Here is a 7,292-nt window from a genome sequence, read left to right as displayed (position 1 = left end):
AAAGAGCATAGCCACAAAAAGGCAAATACTGTATGATTCCATTCTACGAGTATCTAAGGTAGTCGAAGTCATGGAAACAAAAAGTAGAAGGGTGATTACCAGGGCATAGGGGAAGGAGGAAAACCAAAGCCTTTGTTCAGTGGGTACAGAGTTTCAGTCCTACAAGAAGAAAAAGTTCTGGACCTCAGTTTCATAGCAAGGCTTTCAAACTTGTATCCTTCTTTAAGGTTCTTTGGGATTAAAGAATTTTAAGGACTGGGTACGGTGGCTCCTACCTATAATCCTAGCGTTCTGGGAGGCCTAGGTGGGTAGATGGCTTGCCCTCATGAGTTTGAGACCAGCCTGAGCAAAAGTGAGACCCCGTCTCTACTAAAAATAGAAAAACTGAGGCAAGAGGATTGCTTGAATCTGAGTTGGAGGTTGCTGTGAGCTATGACACCACCACACTCTATCCAGGGTGACAGGTTGAGATTCTGTCTTTTAAAAAAAGGACAGAGAGACAATTTTAGGGCTACTGACAAATTGGTGGTCATCTAATTCATCCACTTATGCAGAGCAGGAATTCTCTATAATATCCACCACTAATTCTTAATTCTTTCTGGATTACTTTCTGCCCTGCAGAAATAAGCATCCTGTTTCTCCAAAGACACACCCTTTTTAGTGTCAAGGAGGAAATACTTTTCCTTTTTTCTCTTAGAGTCACTCTCTGGGGTCCTTTAAATTGAACGGACAAAAGACAGATTAAAAGGATAAACGAAATAGAAAGTTTATTAATACTTTACAGAAAAGGAGTAATAGTCAAAGAAATGGACTGGACATGTGAACCTCACACCTCTAATCCCAGTACTTTGGGAGGCCAAGGTAGAAGGATCACTTGAGGTTAAGAGTTCTAGACCAGGCTGGGCAAGGTGGCTCACAACTGTAATCCTAGCACTTCGGGAGGCAGAAGTGGGTGGATTGCCTAAGCTCACAGGTTCAAGACCAGTCTGAGCAAGAGTGAGACCCCCATCTCTAAAAACACCTGGGCGTTGGGCCGCACCTGTGGCTCAGTCGGTAAGGCACTGGCCCCATATACCGAGGGTGGCAGGTTCAGACCCAGCCCCGGCTGAACTGCAACAACAACAAAAAAATGGCCAGGCGTTGTGGCGGGCGCCTGTAGTCCCAGCTGCTCGGGAGGCTGAGGCAGGAGAATTGCTTGAGCCCAGGAGTTGGAGGTTGCTGTGAGCTGTGTGATGCCATGGCACTCTACCCAGGGCCATAAAAGTGAAACTCTGTCTCTACAAAAAAAAAAAAAAAAATATCTAGGCGTTGTAGCAGGTGCCTGTAGTCCCACTACTTGGGAGGCTGAGGCAAGAGAATCACTTGAGCCCAAAAGTTTGAGTTTTTTTTTTTCTTAAGAGACAGAGTCTCACTTTGTCACCCTTGGTAGAATGCTGTGCCATCACAGCTCACAGCAACCTCCAACTCCTGGGCTTAGGCGATTCTCTTACCTCAGCCTCCTGAGTAGCTGGAACTACAGGTGCCCACCACAAGGCCTGGCTATTTTTTGTTTCAATTTGGCCAATTTGGGCCAATTTGGCCAATTTGGGTTTGATTGGTGTTTCAGTGGAACCCACCACCCTCGGTATATGGGGCCAGTACCCTACCCACTGAGCCACAGGCACCAGCCTGAGTTTGAGGTTTCCATGAGCTATGATGCCATGGCACGCTACCCAGGGTGAAAAAGTGAGACTCTGTCTCAAAAACAAAAACGCCCTAGACTGGTTGCTCTGAAAGCCTGAAGTAAAGATTGGACGTGCCTTACAGTGGTTTTCAAATGCGTGGAGATTGCAAAAGAATCTCTCATGGTTTTTAACATCTCATCCATCAGAGCGCTTGAGGCTGGAGGTTGTGGCGTTTGCAGGTTGGAAGTTTGAGTTTGGAGCTCCAGCCAGGATGATCGAGGTTGTTTGCAACGACTGGGGAAGAAGGTCAGCGTTAAATGCAACACCGATGACACCACTGGGGACCTGAAGAAGCTGACTGCAGCCCAAGCTGGCACCCATTGGAACGAGATTGTCCTTGTGACGTGGTACACGATTTTTAAGGACCATGTGTCTCTAGGGGAGTATGAAATCCATGACGGGATGAACCTGGAGCTTTATTACCAATAGCGCAGACTTCCTTCCCCCGCTCTACCGTTCTTTCCTCCCACACTGGTATGGAGGCTTGGTTTTAAAAACTCACAGTAGAGAGGAGTCGCCAACGGCCAGGAGGGAATATGCCCAGGTTCTATTGTGACTACTGGAATACACATCTCACCCAGGACTCTCCATCTGTGAGAAAGACACACTGCAGGGGGAGGAAGCACAGAGAGAATGTGAGGGAACTACCAGAGATGGATGGAGGAGCAGGCCCAGAGCCCGACTGACAAAACAATAGCTTCATTTCAACAAGGAAAAGTACCTCCTACTCCATTCTCTGCTCCTCCTGCAGGGGCGATGATTCCTCCTCCCCCCCCAATCTTCCGGGTCCTTCTCATCCTGGTATGATGCCAGCACCCCATGTGGGGCCCTCCCATGATGCCGATGATGGGTCCTCCTGCTCCCGGAATGAGGCCACCCGTGGGAGGTCACATACCAATGATGCCTGGGTCCCCAGTGATGAGACCTCCCGCTGGTCCCATGTTGGTGCTCACTGGTCCTGAAATGACTTGACCAGACAGATAAGGGTAGAGGGGAGTTTTTTTTATGTCAGTTTCATATTACTTCTGCTTCACCAGGAGATCGTGGTGCTGTGACTCTGGGTGTTTTCTTAATAGCATGGTAAGGAAGACTTGCTCCTCCTTCCTATCAAAGACAGAATAGTTTTGAAAGGAAAAAGTAACCCCCAAAAGGGGCACTTTTCATTTGTATTGTGAAATGTGAAAATAAAACTGTTAAGTATTTTAGTTAAAAAATAAAATAAAATTAAATTAAATTAAAACTCACTTTAATGTGGAAGTCACCGGAAGTGAGGCTGTGAAAGTAATGAAGCCTGCTGGGTGGGAGCATGCTGGGTGCTGTCAGCTGGTGGGCTGATGGGGTGGCAGATGAGGAGGAAGACCCTGCTTTTGAGGAAGAAAATGAAGAAATTAGAGGAGGTGCAGAAGGTGGACAGAGTAAAAGACAGAGACTTTTCTGAAGAATTCAGTTGCATGATGTATGGCTTTGGAGATGAAAAGAATCCTTATACTAGGTCGTAGATCTTCTTGAAGAATATCTACTGTGACAGAATTCATTACTGAAATGACTCACAAAGCCATGTCTATTGGCAGACAAGGTCAAGTACAAGTTGAAGATATCATCTTCTTGATTCAAAAGGACACTGGGAAGTTTTCTAGGGTTAAAGACTTGTTTACTATGAATGAAGAATTGAAACGGGCTAGAAAAGCATTTGATGAAGCAAACTACAGATCTTGACATCTTTTGTAGTTTCTGAAACTCCATTATGTTCTAGGGAATTGTTATATTTTCTACAGTAAGGTCCTGATATCTACCTATGTAAATGAAAGGTAGAGAAACCAAGTTTTCTGCCTTTATTTTCATAGCTTTGATTTTTATAGTGATATTGGATTAATTGCCTGACTTTATATGACCATACTTGAATAACTTATTGAGTTTTAAAGACCACACATAAGTTAAAGCACCTTTCAAACCATGCAATTCTTTCTGACTGTTAACAAGGAATGAAATATTAATAGGTTCATGTGTTAGGTGTATGCGTTTAATATGTGAAATCTAAATGGCATCTTTGAAAGCTGAAATACGTGCTTTATGTATTCTGAAGTTTTTATATGAAAGTAGTCTGAGATTATTGTAGTGAACATTTTTTATGTTTCATTTAAAGGGATGATATAGGAAAAGACCATTTTTTTTTTGTATAGATGTTATTTGTTTTAAAAGCTGATTTCTTTTAATATTCTTTTCTTCTGATAATAAGAATGATTTTATTTTCTTGGAAAAACAAAGTTTCATGTGAATCTTCCACGTTGGAAAGCTTTTTTAATTTAAGACTTTTGGGGGATTATAATATACTATTTGTTAAGTTTGGAGAGAAACTTCTAAAAAAATGTTTTCAGGTGCAAGAATGGCATTGCCTAAAAAATGAATGGCACTGATGGCAAGATGGGCATTTAGGGTAATGTTTTATTTGCATATTTGTAAGTACTTATTCATTGTGGAAACATATACTTGATGAAAACCGTGTGTGTCTATGGAAGCCGCTTTTTTTTTTTTTTAGTTTTCTTATGCCATGTTTATTTTTACCTTGTTATGTTTTTATGTTGCATTCAGCATAAATCAAAATGAAACAAAAATATGTTTAATTGGCTCAGAAAATTGCCATGTGAAAAGAAAAATATTGGGTAAAATTTTACCAACAGAGAATTAGGATTTAGAGGGATGGATTTCAGTTACAGTCCCACGAAAACTCTTTTGTAATTCAGGATATAGGGGTTTTGTATGTATGTACTTTATCAAATTATTATTGCATTTAGGTTGAAATAAAGATTAACATTGCATTAAAATTAAAAAAAAAAATCTAGACCAGCCTAAGAAACATGGCAAGAAAAAAGCCCCATGTTTGTAGTCCTAGCTACAGTCTTCACAAAAAGGAAAAGCCCCGTGTTTGTAGTCCCAGCTACTCAGGAGGATAAGGTAGGAGGGTCACTTGAGCCCAGGATTTTGAGGCTGCAGTGAGCTATGATGATGTCATTGTACTCAGGACTGGGTAAACATGTTCTGCTCGCTAGACCAGCTAAGGCTCCTTTGAGACAGTTGAAAGGAAATGCTGGCCGGATGTGGTGGCTCACGCCTGTAATCCCAGCACTTTGGGAGGCCAAGGAGGGTAGATTGCCTGAGCTCACAAGTTCGAGACCAGCCTGAGCTACAGCAAGACCCCCATCTCTAAAAATAGCTGGGCATTGTGGGGGGCACCTATAGTCCCAGCTACTCAGGAACCTGAGGCAGGAGAATTGCTTGAGCTCAAGAGTTTGAGGTTGTTGTGAGCTATGACTCCATGGCACTCTATCAAGGGTGACAAAGTGAGACTCTGTCTCTAGAAAAAAAAAAAAAGAAAGAAAGAAGAGAAATGCCACCTTATGGTAGATTACAATCAATTATGGATTGGGGGAGGGGAAGGACATTGAAAAGAAATTTGTCCCCATTGTACAAAGGCTCCAGGTACAAGAAACCCTCAAGAAAGCAAATGTACCTTTCAGGTCCAGGAGGACTCAGATGATGGAGGGGGTTTGGGGTCTCCCTGCCTCAGTAATAGCTCTAAGCCGAATGTCCCCATAGAAGCCCCGTGTACATATTAACAGTGGGGACCTGATTAGTAGGTACGTATGGGGGACCCCAAGGCTCCACAACTCCCCACTGAAGTCCCACATGCAAATTGACAGTGGGGATGCCATTGGTGCCAAGATCTTTAAAAATAAAGAGTGTGGGGCAGCACCTGTGGCTCAGTGAGTAGGGCGCGGGCCCCATATGCCCAGGGTGTCAGGTTTGGACCCAGCCCGGGCCAAACTGCAACAGAAAAATAGCCGGGCGTTGTGGCGCGCGCCTGTAGTCCCAGCTGCTCGGGAGGCTGAGGCAAGAGAATCTCGTAAGCCCAAGAGTTAGAGGTTGCTGTGAGCCGTGTGACGCCACGGCACTCTACCCGAGGGCGGTACAGTGAGACTCTGTCTCTACAAAAAAATAAATAAATAAATAAAGAGTGTGGTTCCCTGACATTTGCAATGACACAGCTAAGCGGAGACAGAATTCTCATGGACTCACTCTCCTACCTGAAGCTTTGGTTCAGCCTCTTGTGAGGCACCTCTATGAATGCACATGTTAGGAGTGTGATGCCTTAGTGGATTTGGGGGAACCTCAATTGGGAGGACCCTATTCTGAATGGACCATTTGTGTGTTTGCCCTAATGAATTTGGTGGGACCTCTTTTGGGCTTGTGACAAACTGCGCACTTGAAACAATATAAAGACAGAGAGGTGACCTGCTGCACAAGGAGCCCAAAACGAGGAACCCAACCACTGTGGTGACTGGCACTTCTCTCACTATTAGTAGATATCTTTTCAGGCTGGATAGAGGCTTCCACTACATGAATGGGGATAGAGTTCCAAGTTAGGCTCCCACCTGTACCAGGACCTGCTGGCTCAGGATGACACCAGAATTTTGCTCTTCCGTAAGTCCTTGGTCTCAGGGATTCAAAGAATGAACCCATGGACCACGGATCAGTGGTAAGATAGGATTTTTATTAGATAGAAAGTAATACAGAAGAAGTAAAAAGCACCAGAGCTTCTGGAAGGGAGAAAAACTAACTGGGGAGTCTCTATGTGGGCTTTTTTTTTTTTTAAATAACAATAACAATGTTTAAGATAAGGACTAGAAACAAAAACCTCGTAAAGAATGAACGAACATAAATATATTCAGAAAAGAAATCAGAGAATTGCTGCATCAAAATATTAAGCAATAATAATAATGCAAAGAAAGTAACATTCACATTGTCAAATAAGAGTATGTCTATTATAGAATGCTTTGACTCTGAGATTCAGTATGGAGTCATCAGTTAACTTCTTATTATTTTTTTAAAGTCTCAAAAAATAGACAACTAATATTTATAAATAAAAGTAAAAGATAATTTCAAAAAACAGATCATGCCAAATCTTATAGACAATAGAAAAAGAAGAAATACTTCAAAATCATTCTACTTGATCTAGGTACACCTGATATTAAAATTGGAGAGAATAGGGTGGTGCCTGAGGCTCAAGGAGTAGGGCGCCAGTCCCATATGCCGGAGGTGGTGGGTTCTAAACCCAGCCCTGGCCAAAAACCACACACACACACAAAAAAAAATTGGAGAGAATATATTATTATAAAGGGGAAATTACAAACCTATTTCACTTATAAATGAGGATGGCATATCCCAGACAACATATTAACAAGTTGAATTAAAAATTAATATTTAAGTAATATACTTTGGTCAAAATTAAATCCAATTTATGAGAATTAGTCACGATTTTCTTTTCTTGTCTTTTTTTTCTTCTTCTTTTCCTTTCCCTCCCTGACTCCCTCCTTCTCTGTCTGTTCTCCCCTTCCCCCATGCCCCACTGTGTCATTATCTAGGGGTATTAGGTCTTGGGAATTACATTTGGCTAGGCCGAGGCAAATAGAAACACGTTTTCAACGTTAATGAGTGTTATTGACAAAGGAATGAATGCAGTCCCTCCAGCTCAGGGCAAGAGGTCAGGGTGTTCCCTTCATGAACTTGCCC

The 7,292-nt window shown here is 42.6% G+C and overlaps 2 pseudogenes; both read left to right on the top strand.

Annotated features, from left to right (window-relative positions):
* Positions 1 to 1,935: 1,935 nt before the first annotated feature.
* Positions 1,936 to 2,153, top strand: LOC128575635 (ubiquitin-like protein 5; annotated as a pseudogene).
* A 107-nt stretch (positions 2,154 to 2,260) lies between these two features.
* LOC128575619 (U1 small nuclear ribonucleoprotein C-like) lies at positions 2,261 to 2,708 on the top strand (annotated as a pseudogene).
* Positions 2,709 to 7,292: the final 4,584 nt, after the last annotated feature.

The sequence above is a fragment of the Nycticebus coucang genome, chromosome 2 (genome assembly GCF_027406575.1).
Source record: "Nycticebus coucang isolate mNycCou1 chromosome 2, mNycCou1.pri, whole genome shotgun sequence".
NCBI classification, from domain to species: domain Eukaryota; kingdom Metazoa; phylum Chordata; class Mammalia; order Primates; family Lorisidae; genus Nycticebus; species Nycticebus coucang.
Note: the sequence above shows the minus strand (reverse complement) of the source record. Positions and strands in the feature narration are given on the sequence as shown.